General features: G+C 37.0%; 1 long non-coding RNA gene across 2 annotated transcripts; it reads left to right on the top strand.

The window, feature by feature from the left end:
- Positions 1-1024: 1024 nt before the first annotated feature.
- Positions 1025-8508, top strand: LOC116592773. 2 transcript variants are annotated; one of them, XR_004286606.1, is made up of 4 exons: positions 1025-1168; positions 3392-3480; positions 4648-4781; positions 8259-8508. It is a non-coding gene; the product is annotated as an uncharacterized LOC116592773 (long non-coding RNA). The 2 variants fall into 2 exon arrangements; XR_004286607.1 differs by lacking the exon at positions 8259-8508 and adding an exon at positions 6113-6385.
- Positions 8509-16701: the final 8193 nt, after the last annotated feature.

The raw sequence follows: 16701 nt of genomic DNA, 5'->3' as shown, positions 1-16701 counted from the left end.
GTCACATTTTAGTAATAATGAGGTGCCTGGGAAATGAAGACGCCAAGAGAAGAATGAAAAAGAATGATATTAGTCAGAGCAAAGGCAATGCAACAGATGAAAAGATGATTTAAAATGGCCAGTAATGGTTGACAGAATAAAGATGTCAAAAGCCAAAATATTAAAAGCTAAAGACTCTCAATAGAAAAGTTCGTCCATATAGCACTAGTCTGACTTTTGGAATTGTGTTTCACAAATAAGCACCATGTCCCAGAAGAGGAAGAAGAAAAAGGGGTGGGGGGAATATAAAGCTGTGGGGAAATTAAACAAAAACAAGAAAATTAGATTAAATGTGGAACTTTTGTCAAAGAGCAGCTGAACAATACAAAGAGAACAATATGATAAAACAAAAACCCTGGGAAGTCTTGAAAAGAAAACAAAAGAAAAACAAAGAAACATGGGAAAGGCAGGAAAACAGCACACACTGAGAATGCACAGTTGACATGTACATATGTTCCAGCCAACGAAACATGCGCAGCTCTGCTTTTAATTTTGACAGCAAAAGATATCTGCATTGAGCAGGTTTAGTCTAAGAAAAGGGCATCCACAATGTTAGAAAACAATGCTTTTCCAATTCTCAAAACAGAAGTTTAAAAATCTGTGTCATCTTGCTGAGTGGATGCAATGACAACAGCCACAAGAAGTTTCCAGCCAGACAAAAGGACACCTAAAAATTCTTTGGGGATCAATTCCTTCTCTTCCACAGCCAAGTAGCACACGTCTGTCTACTACAAATCTACCGGCAAATAGACTTGTTCCTGTTCACTTGTCCTTGCAATGAAGCATCTGCTAGCTGGTTTTTGTGTTTGTCTGTTTGACGGGTTGGGTTTTTCACTGTTGTTAGATTTTTGCACAAATGCTCCAATTCAAAACATCATCCTATCGCCTTTTTTTAGTCGCTAATTCCTCTTGTCCCTGTGGCTACATCTCTAGGATCTCATTAACAAACTAGTTCTGTGCGCCCTTAACACTGAGGGCCCTCGTCTGCAGCGGGAGGCAGCTCTCTGCTCAGCCTGCAGTGCCGAGTGACACAGCCCGGCGACATAGTCACCGAGCACTAACTTCTATTAAATGCAGGCAGACTGTGAGAACCCTATTGGAACCGCGTCAGGACATGAGAGAAGCAAAGGTAATTCTTCCGTTTCTACATCCATTTTTTTTTTTTTTTTCAAGAATCAAGTATTTCCATCCGGAAGAGACAAGTGTGCAAAAGGGGAGGGGGTCTGTTCAGTGTCAAAACTGATAAGCAGGGAAGTAAATTGATCAATCAACTAGGAAATCAGTTGCAAAAACGGAAAGAGAAGAGCCTCTGATAGTTGGGGTTTGTTTAAATGAAGGTCTCATGCCAGATGAATGCAGTGGTTTAGGGTCTAGGGAGAAGGGGAGTGTGCTAGTGAGGGTTTTCTTCCTGAGAAGCAAACTGTGGGCTAATATCTGGTCATGAGAGTTTTTGTCTTTCTAAATTCTCTAAGCTGGAGAGGACTTTAGAGATCAGCCAGTTTGTCATGAATGATCACATCAAATACTTTTCTTTTTTCAAAGGGATAGCTGCAAAGTTTTGGACAAGGCCTCTGCAGGCAACTGGAAGCAGAGTGTACCCAGGTGGTGGGTCTCGTCTGTGGCAATATATTTTTCTGTCTGTCCAATTGAATATGGTTGTAAAGGGAATAAAACCCATGTAATCTCCAGCAGTGACAATTTAATCAGTTGTAGAAGGGGAAGAAGCAGAGTCCCCTCATTTTCATATTTGCATATTTGATTTTTGCGTTGGGGAATAGAGGTTAATGTTTCTCTATTACTTCCCATGCAATTTTAATATTTAACTCTTCTATGCGGAAATTTTTGCCATGATAGAAAATAGTGAGTCAGATGGGTCTAAGAGGAAAGTTCCATGTCAGCAATAAAGGGCTCGATGCAGCATGCTTTTGTCACATTTTTCCCCTACACAGAAGCTATATGCCAAACGTGGCTTGCATGCTCCCAGTCTCGGCACGTGATGCATACGCTATTACCATTCAGACATCCACCCTGAAAATGAAGGCAACTGTTTGGAGAACAATACAAAATGATGAGGACTCTATCATAATATGCTCCCCCTTTGGGTTAATATTTCCTAAACTCTTAATACTTGCATCTCTTTCTGAGGAAATAGGGTTTCTAAAATACCTGATATACAGAGGGGTCATTTTTATGAGGTTAGAGAGGAGCAATAAGATATAGTTAAATTAATAAAATTTCATTGTTTTATACAATTAACAGAATATTATCACCCATGATAACAGATTATGGGACAGATTTTAAGAGAAATAAGATGCAAGTAATTTGAAATCATCATCAATTACCCTTGTGTGACTCCCATGAGTATATTAAAAATCTATTCAAAATGGCGTTGGATTTGAATTACTAGAACATGGAAAGCTGTTTTTTTATGCATCGATGCATGTTAGCGTCCATTTTTGTGTAAGCCCCAAAAGCATGTTGGGTAATTTAAAAGAAGGGGGGGGATAGTATTCTACTTGCTTAACGATTTAGAATTTCTTTATAAAAAGTGGACTCTGAAGCTAACATTTCACTAGAGAGAGAAGGAATAATGATATAGGTTCTATATAATTTTATAAAAAGAGAAAAAAGCACGAAGCAAAAGTTTTGAAATGTTATAGGCATTAAAGTTAATCTAGAGATTTATTCACATATATGTGCACATGTATGTGTGTATATATCCATACATGTACATGTATTTGATTATCAACAATTGGGCCATAGTTACAGGTGTGTTGATAATTGTTGGTAATTGAATCGTTGATAATCAAATTCTGTGAGAGGGAACTAAATTTGGAATTCTGAAAAGATAAGCTTTACCATTTTATTAAAAAGTAGAAGTAGATTCTCTAATTTACAAACATGAAAAGTGCACCGGTGGGGTATACAGATATGTATAATCATGAGATGACAGGTACGAGATGCTCTGGGGGTGTGCACAGCTTCACATTAAATTCAAACACAGAATATGTCAAGTTTTAAATATGTTCTTCTTTATCTAAATCTGCATTCTGATGATCACCCTTTCAAAGAGGTTGCAAATATATAAATATGTGATCCAATGATTACATATTCAAATTAACCCGGTTTCTTTGAATATGGTCTAATGATTGAATGATCCCCCAAACACTGCAGCTCCTTTGGGAAATATGCTCTTGCCTCAGCACATATTCTCGAGGCCTGGAGAGTACTAGGTCTGCCAAGGAGTGCCTTGAAGCATGGAAACCCTGCTCTACCTAAACATGAGTCCTAGGCTTTAATCACAATGGCTAGGTTCACACTAAAGCAATTAACCATATGATTGCTTTCACAGAAGCCCAACCTCATCAGTATCTTTCCTTCGGGCAAAGTGACAAGGCTGGATATAAGTCAATGACTCAAGTGGATTTGATTGCGTAAGAGGTACAAGTCTCTGAATACACTGTTCCCAAATGCAGAGTAGAAATATTCATCTCATTCTACTTTTTGAAGTTGCCATTTCATAATCAACACTTTAAATGATTACGGTAAAATAATTGTTCTATTAAAGGATTAAGAGTTGACGAGTATAATCAGAAAGGTTAAGACCAAGTAATAATAATCTCTTTTATAGTTTGTTGTTCTGGTGTGTGTGTGTGTGTGTGTGTGTGTGTGTGTGTGTGTGTGTGTGTGTTTGGTTTGGGTTTGGGTTTTGGTTTGGGTTTGGTTTATTTGTTTTGTTCTTTTTTTGGCTGGGGGTTGAGAGTGAGCCATGATAACTCGCAAAACCTTAAATAATAAACTTGATTTTGAAAGTCTGAAAGAGATAAAGATGCCTAAGGATTGTAGTTTGTAATTGAACAGGTAGCTTTAGATAAGGTTAGAAATGTGTGTGTGCCTATGTATGTGTACATGCACATACAGAAACATATATGTGTATGTACTTGTGTATTTTTTAGGCTTATTTAATCTTGTGACTTCACTAGTCATTTCTGAATTTGGTGATACATCAAATGTGAATTTGAAACTTTCTAGTACCCTTTTCTTGGTATCCTAGTGGGAAATTTCTGCTAGCATAACAGGATTTTTGTTTACTATCTCTTAAAATGATTTCTCCAAAAGTGAGCCACTAGAGGATTTTCAAGTTTTCCTAGCTTAAAAGCCAAGTATGAATACAAGATCTGAACAACAGTTTTCCAGAGGGTTTGTCATTCATTTCTCCATGTTTGTAGATCATCCTAAATATTCCTCAAATGCAATTAAAATGCATCACACAACAAGGATTCCCTGTATTCTATTCTGGAATGCCAAGGTACTTATTTCTGTGAAAAATGTGTTGAAATCATGAGATCAATTCCCCCAAAGATTTTCTCAATTTGGAATCCAACAGATGATTTTATCACCTTCAGTGAAAGAGAGTCTGCCTATGGAATTTTAGGCCTGATGATGTTGGGAGCCTCTTAAGTTAAAGCACTTATACAAGTAAATGGAGATTTTTTTTCTTTAAAGCATAAGGATGACTCGTCTTGAATCAGAGAAGACTTTATAAAAGTTGCTAAATCTTACTTTTAAGCACCATAATGCATTGTTTTCTCATGTCTACCTATTTAGATGAATGATCAGTTTATCCAGTGACTCACCAAAGTGTGTCCCAACCAAAGTCCACAATTATTTTGGCTCCTCGCATTCAAAGTGGAATGTTCTGAGAATCTGGATGATCTCTCGCTGAGTGTCTGGGCCACAAGGTAAAACACCTGAGGATCTGAGGGGAAAATGCTGAGGGGACCCAATTCTCTCACTGTCCCTGGGAGAACGAACCCCATGGAGATCAGAATATAACTGTCCTTGTAATCCCAGAGCCCATCCATCTATTTCTTTTCCCCTTTCTCTATTCTTAAAAAAAAAAAAAAAAAAAAAAAAAGTAAACATATGTAAATAAATCTAAGGAAAATAGTCATGAAAAACTTTTGGCAATATGGAGTGTAATTGCAGCCTGTGGGAAGACTGATTAAAAGATAAATGTGCCCGCACCCTCCTCCCACTTGCTGCCGGTTGCATGCTTCCAAAAAGGCTGAATCTCCCCAGCCCAGTGCATACGCCTCACTCTCCTCCTCCAGCTATTCTTGGCTGTGGATTCCCCTGTGCTCTTTGTGCACTTTAAGTTTAATTTTGCATTTAAAAACTCAATTGGCTCATCTGTTAAGCATTAAGCAGCTCCCTTTTGAGCCACAGGGGGAGCCCTGGGAAAACCCACAGCTGCTGGAACATTGAAAATGGGTTTAAAAAAACAAAACCATTTTGAAACTTTAAAGCATTTTAGCAGCCGTGGATTTCCCAATCCTTACCCCCCAAATGGTTCATCTGTTTAACTTTTATCTGGTATTGGAAAACACAAACCAGAGCATTAAATAGCCCTCAGATGACTTTTTGTTTAATACAGAATGAAAGTAAAAGCTAAGCAAGCCATGTGCGAGGATCTTCTGGAGAGCTATGGCCTCGAATACCTGTAAGGATATTCTCCCTCCGGTTACAGGAGCGATTTTGAAATCCAGCCCTGCCCACTAGAACCACAACCTTTCTTCCCCTCCCTTATACAGCCCGGCCCTCCTTCAAAGAAAGTGGTGGAAGGGAAATCTCAACTGGAAAAGTTAATAGGCTGGGGATATTAATGAAAAGCTCAAGCAAGATTTTATGTTTCATAATGATTTATCATTGACTAAAAATTCATGTTTAATTACAGTTGGATGAGCTCCAGATAAACCTAGATTCTTCTTTTTTTCATCTCTCTCGTATTCTCCTAATTTACCCGAAGTGTCCCAATGGTAGGGCCCTAAGTCCCACAGTTAGATACCAGTTCCTTCGAATGATGGACCCTCTTAGCAAAATGAAAATATTTTTTGGAAGAGTGACAACTGCAAGCTTGTTATTTATTAATAATACCTAACAGAAGAACACTCACAAGGAAGTTGGAAAGATGAAAGAAATTATTCACCTAACTTCTCTGCATGGTTTTTGCCCTGATGAAAACCACTGACTTCTCATAAAGAATCTGCTTGTTTTGTTTTTTAACCTACAGGAACTATGATATTCCAAATCAGATGAATAAATGAGGTTCAGAATATAATGCCTCCCAAGTCATTCCTTTGAATGGTCGACGTCAGATTCAGGAGTAAAATTATATAATTACTGATTCCTAGTCCAATTTTGGTCTTAGGATTTCTTCTTTGAGATGTCGTTGTTGTTTGGGGTGGGAATGGAGTGGTTAGCTTATGAGGAACACGCTCACAGAACATTTTTTCATTGTGTACTTTTAAATTAATATTGTGTTTTTCAAAGTCCTCAATTTCAAGTTTCTTTCATATTATTTTCTTCTCCCCCCTTCTCTCTCTCTGTCCAGTATGTCCATGAATATTTTTTTATGTATTAATAGGGCACTGTAGTAAGGAGTTGAATATATTCTATAAATCATCCAAACTTTATGATGCTCTGTGACAGGATTCTAAGTAAATTTGAAAGGCTGTATATTTAAAAAAAAAAAGTGAAATAAACTTGTAGTGGAAAAGTAGTTACATAAAATATTAAGCCAGGCACATATACTGACAAATTCTGAAATTAAGAAGAAAGAATTTATAGCCTCTTCAATTTAAGAAGACCAGAAAAGATGTCCATTTTTCCTATCATCAAACTCAAATATTAAAGTTTCAAACTGAGGAGACTAATAACATTTGTATATGTTTTGGAGATGGGGACTACTTCTTTTTGGTATTAAATTTAAGTTTTTACCAGGGGGAATAAGTCTTTATTGAACACCTATTATGTGCCAGGCACAATGCTAAGTGATTAATGTGATTTTGTGTTCAGGGATAATGCCAGTGACCTATTTTCATATTATTTAATTAAAACTGTTCAACTTCTCCTTTTTGGTCCATATTCCTTGAGCTTCAGCTGCTGTTCCAGATTCAGAGAAGGGACATTCAAAAGTCATACACATATGAAAGAATTGGAGTACTGTGTCTATTGGAGCTAAAAACTGTAGTTTACAACCAGTTTGTACCATGAAATTTAGAGCAAACAAGGACTATTCTCTGTAAGCAAATGAAGTCCTTCTTAATGTAGCTTAATGGCTTCTACCTGAAACCAAAAAGAGTATGAATTGTGGCTCATCTTAATGGGAAGGTAGAGCTAAACTCTTAACAGTGTTATCTAGACTTCCTTGTTCTCTTCAGCTTTCATTTTAGCTTTTCTCTAAATTCTGGCCACATTCTCTCTTCAGTTCCAAAAACTTCCTTTGTATCATAAAGGTAGGGAGTGGAGTGAGGTTTTGGCATGTTTAAAGATTTTTTTTTATTTATTTGACAGACAGAGATCACAGGTAGGCAGAGAGGCAGGCAGAAAGAGGCGGAAGCAGGCTCTCTCTTGAGCAGAGAGCCCTATGAGGGGCTCACTCCCAGGACCCTGGGATCATGACCTGGGCCAAAGGCAAAGGCTTTAACCCACTGAACCACCCAGGCACCCCTAAGTTTTGGCATGTTTAGTAGCTCCAGAGGGAAGATGATCTTCGTCCTGGCATTCCTGTAAATAATCTTGGTGAAGGTTCTAAATGGCCTGGCTCAGGCAAGTGTGCCTGACTTCTGGCCCAGAGGCTGTGGTACTCTTCTTGTCGGGCCAGGGTCACCTGCATACTGCTATGAGTTGTGACTGACCTTTGTAAGAGTCAGTTGGTCAGAGTGAAAAGGCAATGGAAGCATGGAGAGATTAAGTAATTTGCTCAAGGTGACACACCTAACATCTAGAATTCAAACTCAAGGGATTTTATCCCAGAATCTGTGCCAATGCACTTGATATTGATATTGTTACATAATATTTCTTTTGGTATAGCATGATCCTGGTATCTCTTTTTTCCATTTATTTTTTATGTGATTTTGGTCAGATGTTATTGTGATCACACAACATGTTTGAAGCTGCACCAATCACCTTGGACTTTTTAAGGGAAACTTTTTAGAAGTGTGGAAATCATTACTGTGCTGATCTCGTTGAATTCGCTATCCTGGAAACTACTACTTTATGTTTCTTGCCATAAGAAATACTACAATCCTCATTGTTCAACTACTTTGGTTAGATATCCTGTTATTTGTAGCTATAAATATTCTAACTGGCTCAAGACTCTCTTCCTCTGTAATACTTTCTTGAGCCCCTCTATTGTTTTCCTTCTCTTTCTACAGACTATATATCTTCAAATCCCGAAGAATGGTATAGTAGAAGAGTCTACGATTTCTCAGATTTAGGAGAGGACAATGGGAGAAGAAAGTAAGGACTTGGGAGAGGGTGAGAAGGATAGATCTGCAGGGATGATATGAGATTAGTAATTTCCTGTGGGATTTTGATGCCCCCTATGAGAATATTTCAAGAAGAAGGTGGGCCCTTCTCAGTTGACTGCTGTTTTAAAAGGAACACTGAAGGTGCCTGGGTGGCTCAGTGGGTTAAAACCTCTGCCTTCAGCTCAGGTCATGATCCCAGGGTCCTGGGATCAAGCCCCACATCAGGCGCTCTGCTCAGCAGGGAGCTTGCTTCCTCCTCTGTCTCTCTCAGCCTGCCTCTCTGCCTACTTGTGATCTCTGTTTGTCAAATAAATAAATAAAATCTTAAAAAAAAAAAAAAGAACCCTGAAAAGTGGCCTTTGGATTTGATGACTTTAGTAAGAGCTATTTGGTAGTATGATGCTGGTAGAAGCAGACTGGAATGGGTTTTAGAGGGAGAGGAAGGCGAGGAAATGGAGTGAGAATAGACCATCCACTGGAGAAGTTTGACTGTGGAGGAGAGAAGAGGGGGAGGCAGATGCTGTGGGTTCTACGGAGATGGGGCAAGAGTGGGTGTTGTTTTGAAATGGATGAGATGGGCTGTGTTTAAAGGTTGATTATATAGGAGAGAAAAAATGTATTTTCCCACATGAAGGAACAGAGAACAGAATCAGAATCACAGGTGGAAGGATTGGCCTTAGACTATTTGAAGACTATTCTGGATTAAAACAGGAAAGGATAAGAGCAGGGAGTTAAATGGTATACTTGTTGCTTCCCAGATTTAGGAACATTAAGACTGTCACAGTTCATTTTGGTTACTTTGTGTTACTGTTATATTTTTTCCTTATACCTCTTCTTACATATTTGAGATTCCTTTGAAAATCCTCTTTAGGATTAAAAAGAAATAACTGTCATTCTAATGTTTTTATATGACATGGAAAATAATAGTTCAACTAACTATTTGTTGTAATAATAAAGACCAGAAGCAAAACCAAAGGCCAGGATCCTGGAGTCTTTCATGTTGACCCTTGTTCTACTATGAACTTTAAAATCTGTTTTACATCAGACACTGCAGGAAATAAAATAGGAGAACATGGGAAAGGAATATATTCTGCTAAGGTTGCCTAGGTCCAGGGGGATTGGTGATGTTTCCAAAGAGAAACAAACAGCAGTAGATGAGGATTTTCAGTAAAAATCCTTTGATGTCAGATAATTTTTAGAAAGAGAGAGAAAGATGCAGATTTTAACAAGTACTATTACAACAAAATCCAGGTTAACCAAACTTATATCTAAGAAGGAATGTTTCAGGGAAGTGAGTATAGGTAAAGCCATAGAGCATAAAAAAAGTATTCATAAAGTCTTTTGTTAGAATTCATTATAAGCAATTTCTTCAGTCATATGAATTTTTTAATTAAGCATCCTTTTAAAAAAAAGTGTGGTAACTTGGAAGGAATAAGTTTTAATATGACAAGTTATTCAGAGCCTACTTGGAGGTGGATATTTTGTATTTTACTAAATTTTGAAATAAATATTGTCCTTTTGTCCGTAAAACTATAGCTTTCCTAGTTTCTGTCTCCTCTTCCACTCCTATCATTTCTTTTAAAACCATTCATGGAGTGACGTTATCTACCTTTTTCTGACAAGGTTAGAAGTGCTGTTAATTGACAACTAGTTCCAATGAATGCGGTATGGTAACAATTAGACTAATGCGTAAATAACTGTACAACTGCAACACCATGCTTGTACAACCTGTCTTCATGAGCCAACATTGGACACATACTAGACAGAACTATTCCCTCATGAGATGCTACACTGGATGTAAGGGTCATAGTCGGGAGGTCAAGAGATGTGCTGAAAGTGACTTACTCCAAATAATAAATAGTCATTCAGTTTCCACAACCCTACTCTTTCCTTTTTAACTTGAGGAGATGGAGCTCGTGAAAAGGTGCACACATGCACACAGATTGTTACCCACCTGGTAAACACTGCTGCATTACTCACGATTCATTTAGAGACTTATGCATTCTGTGGGGTCTTTCTGACTCTCCTTTCCTCCAGGAGAATTTATTTCTCCTTTCTTTACACTCCCAATCTGGGGAGAGGGGAAAAACAGAATGAATCTAAAATACTCCATTTGTTATTAATTAGTTAAATTATTTATTATACTTGGGTATAATTCTAAAATATATTTATAATCTGACTCTTGGGCAGGATAAGCCTGATTTCTTTGCATTGCATTGTTATCACAATCAATGTTGTATTTGGAAAGAATTAATAAAAACAACAATCAAAAACTGAGTAGAATCTGACTGGATATTTTAAACTTGTGAATAAGACACAATTAAAGTCAACATAAAATAGACCTAGGCATTTTTTTAAAACTCAAAAATCATTTTGACTTTCTTAAAGTATACATCAGTTTTGTTTTCCTGAGTTATTTAAAATCTTTTACTAAGGGTAAAATAGGGAGAGAAAAGCAACAATATCTTAATAGTATTTTATTTTATTTTTTTAAATGGATTCAAATCTTTAAAAATTCTGATGCTGACCTGATTTTGAAAAATAATCATCTTTCACGTTAGAAAAATTTAAATTGCCAGTTTAAGCTTGTTAAAAATATTTTTATTGCATTCTTAGTAATTTCCCATGGAACGTTTCTAAAGGCTCAGCAAAACATTTACAATTTTATAAAACCCTTTAAATTAATTTACAACTTAGCTATGAGCTTCTTTTTGGGAGACTCAAAACAGTAGGTGACCTTATATCCATAATGTGTATGCTTAAATGTTTTATTACGATGAAATGAATTAGGATGGAATTACTTAACTGCAGACACCAGCATTTCATTTAACTGCAATCTGTTTGGCCCTTTACTTAAGCCAGTTTAATTCCATTTTATACAATCATAAGCTCACTTCTGTGTGTTCTGTTTTGTTTTATTTTCGACTGTGCCATAGCTTCAAGAACTGAATAGGAGAAAATGCTGACCAGATTTAGTAATTCTCATGGCATTTTATCCCATTGGATGTCTAAGATCAATGTTGCCTCATAGTCCTGCCCAGTTTCCACTCCATGGGCACCCAATCTCATGTCTTCTTAATCCACCTTTTTTTTTTTTTTTTTTTTAAATCTCAACTGTTGTTATGACAAACAACTGTGTGCAGGTGTAACCTGACAGCACATGGCAACAGCCACACACGTCTTCTACTTTCTGTCCCAGAGCATTTTACCCTTATTTTAGTTCTATTTGTTTTCTAATAAATGCTTTCAATCATGTTCATATGATGAGCCACGTAGTATTCTCATTGTTTCTACATTTCTACGTAGAATTTAATTTTAGCTTTCATTTCCCAAGTTAACCTGGGGTTACTTAGAGAAGTCTTCTGATGTCTAAATAAATATTTGCCTTTATTTTTGCAGTTTGTTGCCTGAAATGTACCCAGAGTGATTTCTGATTTGGGGTCCTCACTGAGATTTCCCTTGTGTGAAAGATTACATGGTCTTTTCAAATGACATTTCCATGGATACTGAACAACTTCTGTGTAACACAATGTTATATTGGAACTCTTTCTACCTCAGGTCTGGCTGACATCACAAACACTAAGAAGCAAGTATTCTCATATTCTACCATGAGGGGCTTATTCCAGTTATGTAACTCCTGCAAAGAAGGGCTTGGAATCAGCTTTGCAATTCTTGTCTACCTAGAGTCCAGCTCACGTCAACTGCAGACCCAGACTTCAGCCAGAGATAGGTTAATAAAGAGAGGTGGGTGAGCAGCTTTTTCTGGAGAAAATTGTTGGTAGATGTTGAGTATCACCCACCCCTGGAAGTGGAAGATGAGAAATGCTTAAAATTTACATAAAGTCTAGTGTGGAAGAGACTTTCCTGAGACCACCCAGACAGCTTGGTATGTGTTTATCAGACACATTTCTGAGAAATTTCAAGAATGCAAATTGTGTGAAGCTCCTTGTGTCATCAGCGTAGAAAGCTAAAATGGATGGTAAGAAAACTCCCACTGACAGAGGGCCAAAAATGTGCATATCTCCTGGTTAAGGCTGCATGTGCGTGGAGTGCCCTGAAGCTGACACTGAGCTGTAACATTCACTCCACTGAGTGTTATAAATGTGAAAACTGATCAAAGGCAAGCTTTCCAAACTATTTACATTTTCTATGCTATTATTAACCTAAAAGATAAAAATATAAAATTATTCAATCAATTCAAATTAAGTCTTTCTATTAATGCCTATAGCACATTCATATTACTTTGAGTAGTACTTTGTTAAAAGTCCCTCTCTCCCTTGGGTGGTAGTCTTCTCTCCCCAACAGTAGTCTAAGCCATCACTGTGGATTGAGTCCCACACAATGACCCTTGTTAGTCAGAATGAGATCTGCATCTGTCTGGCCAGATTACTCTAGTGCCGGGAGAACTGAGGAACAAGTGGGGCCTTGCGGTGAGAGAAAAGTGCCTTTGAACTACAAAATGCCACATTCCCATCTGTAGCAAGGAACTCCTTTTCTCTAATTGGTTCCCCTAGGAGTATGGTTCTTGTTCAGACCCTTGGCTCTGATTGGTTATATGTAAACTCATCCTAATGTGTTAGTCCTTGATGCTATTAGCACAGGTATATTCTTTCTGCTACCCACACCCACACTACCATAACTTTTTATAGATATACCAATTAAACAATCTTAATTCACTGCTGCAGACAAGATACTGTGGTTGTGGTTAGACTTTAGCAACACAATTCATACACTCACATTCTTTAAACCCAACTAGGTGTATATCCTAGGAAAAAATCAGCTGAGGTAATCTTAGGAATAGTTTGAGGTAACTGATATGGGGTTGGGTTCAATGATCTCTGTGGAAAGAGGCCAAAAACGTAGCAGGACTCAAGATTGGATCATCAGTCGCACTCAAGAGGGTTTGCTCTTAATTGCATCAAGGGGCCCACTGATTGGTATCCCCAGAAGAACCTGCACAACATCTTTGAAAGAAATACTGAGATTCGATGTCTTCCATAGCCAGCGTCAACACCAATCAAGAAAGACTTTTTCTGTTCCTTCATTTTATTCCCTTCCCTGTTTCCATGTTGGAGGAGCCCAGTGAGTAAGAGGGAAAAGGAACAGAATCTCAAGCTAGGACAATACTACAGAAGTCAACCGTACTTCCTGCTTTCCCACTGCAGGCTTCACATCAAGACTGGAGACAGTTGGAGAAGAGGAAGAAGCGCTAACATTAAATAACCCCCTGAGTTTCATCTACTGCATAGGACTGGACATCTAGTTATTGAATTAAGTGTGCATTATGATTCAAAGGGTCTGAAGGACTTTTTAGGATCTGAGAGTGATCAGAAAAATGATAGATTTCATGCCAGGAAAAAGGAAGACTAGCCCAACAGAGTGGTGGCTTGGGATGGAATTAGTTTCTTCTTAATTTATCCTGAGTCTCACTTCCTCAGTGGTTGCCTTATACGTTTACAGGTCAATTTCCTTGTCATGCTATTCAAATAATTCCAACAGAGATTGGCAAACTACAGTCATAGGCCAAATCTCTATCATCTGTAGTTGTAAAAGAATGTGCCATCCCAGAATAAGGCTGTAGGAGTTCAGGACATGCCATCCCAAAATATGCACTTTGGTATTTTGGTTATTTTGAACTGTGTGCATTTAAAATATACTACAGGCACATAGAGATTTTCACTGTACTCTCCTTATTTGTTTAAAGATAAATCTTCCAAAAGGAACTTGATTGTTGTGGATTCGCTCCCCAGGACTTTCACTGACTAGATAAGGTTTACTCTTATCCCAGGAGAGGAGACTAGAAGTTGACACCTACCCCAGACAGTCTTTGTCACAGATTTATCATATCTCCCATCTATTCTCCGTTAAAAATCACTTAACTCTTCCCTAAGAGGACCACATCCTGTTTCCTATTGAGAAGACATTTAATCCTGAATTTTAAGCTACCTCTGTGAAAATTACTCACTTTTCCTGGGTATCTCTGATGTACACATGAGAAGTTAATAAACGTCTGTTAGTTTTCCTCTTGTTAACCAAACTTTTTTTATAGGGGTCTTGGCCAAGAACTCACAGGGGTAGAGGGAAAATTAGTTTTCCTCGTCTACAGTTGAAAATAAAGTTTTATTAGAACACAGTCTAAAAAAAAAAAAAAAAAAAAAAGAACACAGCCTTGCCCATTCAATTTTTGTATTATTTTTGTCTGCTTTCACATTACAACAGCAAAGTCGAGTTGTGTGACAAAGACCCCCTAACCTCAGGTCCAAAGTGTTTCCTACATGGCCCTTTTCTGAAAATGTTTGCCACCACTGATTTATATCTTTCTCAATTTTAGTCACCAAATCACTTGACTTATCCCACTATGTGAAATTGTTAATTTCCTTTGGTTTTTGTAACAGTTTATACTTTAAAAATTTCCAAAGCCTTGTGGAGGTTTCATGACCAATGTATTTTTTATGGGCCTCTGGCTTTATCATGTTCAATATACCACCTTTTCCTTTTTAATGAATGTCACCTGAAATTCTCTTTTGTCCAATCTCAATAATTGGGTAACTGCTATCTTTGAGTTAATATTTGCCTAGTACTTCATTATTATGAATTGATTTTTAGTTTATTGCATTACTTCATAGATACCTTGCTTTCTTTTTGAAAAAAAAAAAAAACAAAATTATCTTTTTTAAATACTTTGACTTGGAGAATTTGTGTGTGTGTGTGTGTGAATTCTAATGCCTGAATTTTTCCTTACCATATTGTTGTGTATCACCCATACTCTTCTGCTTTGTTGTGGTGTTTTTCTTAATTTCTTTTAACTTGATCCATGAAACATATTTGTTCCTTTTTCTTTCTTTCATTTGTGGGTTGATGTTGTAAGTCCTACTTCTCTGTGATTAGTGTATATTCTTAAAATCTTAATGTATATATGTAAACTCATTTTTCTGCTATTATTTAGATTTAGCCGTATTAACTTATTCCCTCCCACAGAATGGGAACCTTGCCTACCTTTCTTCATCCTCCTCTACTTGTCACTACTAAATGCTGTGATAATTTGGAATAGTATGAGCAATATTATGAAGATGTTATTTTTAAATGGTATCCTCAGTTATTTAGATTCATTAATTCATTTTATGAAATTATTTTTCTCTATCCATCTTTTCCTAACATTTTCCCTTTTGAAAGTCATTACTTTTATTTTTTTTAAGATTTTATTTGTTTATTTGAGAGAAAGCACAAGTTGGGGGGAGACACAGAGGGACGGAAGAGAGAGAATCTCAAGCAGACTCTGTACTGAGCACAAAGCCCAACATGGGACTCCATCCCAGGATCCCAAGATCATGACCTTATCAGAGTCAGATACTTAACTGATTGAGCCACACAGGTGCCTTGAGTGTTCATGATAATAAGCTCTGTGAAGCTTACTGTATGTATGAAGAATGTGTATTTCATTATGAAGAATATATATTTTGCATGTATGAAGAATATGTGTTTTGATCTTTCACTTGAATATTTCCCTATCTTAACCATGTTCCTTTAAACCTATTAAGTCCTCTCTGTACATATAGCCCATTAAAATTTCATCAGTGAAAAATTTAGTGTGCTGACTGGTTTCTCCCAAGATCTTGAATGTGACAGGTTTTATATCTTCAAAAATCAAAGAGAGTATATAATACAAACCATCTCTTATCATCATCTTAGGAAATTGTCTGAACACAAACAATGTTCCCAAACTATAGATATATATTACAAATATATGTCATGCCCACACATATGCTTTACACACAGGAGGAAAAAGTGCTTGTACAGAAGTCCACCCCTTATCTGTGGTTTCACATTCCAAGGTTTCTGTTACCCATGGTCAGTAGTGGTCCAGAAATGGCTTATATTTTTCTGGAATATCATCAGAATATCAATAGTAGCCTAACACTATTTCCCACTGCCTATGCCATTCACCTCACTTCATCTCATCAGGTAGGCATTTTATCATCTAACATCATCATAAGAAATGTGAGTACAGGAACAATAAGATATTTTGAGAGATAGCAAAACACCACATTCATATAATTTTTATTATAGTATATTATTATAAATATTCTCTTTTATTATTATTGTTGTTAATCTCTTACTGTGCCTAATTCATAAACTATCATTAGTAAGTGTAGGGAAAAAAAATCTATATGGGGTTCAGCATTATCTAAGACCTAGTGGGGGTCTTAGAACATATCCCTCACCATTTAGGGGGGACTAATGTAGTCCTTCTGCTAGTTGACAAAACCTCTTACCCAGGTAATAAATTAACCATGAAAAGAAAGTTACCTAGATGAAGAAAAGTATAAAATTTCATAAATAAATAAAC

Source organism: Mustela erminea, chromosome 1, assembly GCF_009829155.1.
Source record: "Mustela erminea isolate mMusErm1 chromosome 1, mMusErm1.Pri, whole genome shotgun sequence".
In the NCBI taxonomy this organism is placed as follows: domain Eukaryota; kingdom Metazoa; phylum Chordata; class Mammalia; order Carnivora; family Mustelidae; genus Mustela; species Mustela erminea.
This window is presented reverse-complemented; position numbering and strand designations above follow the sequence as displayed.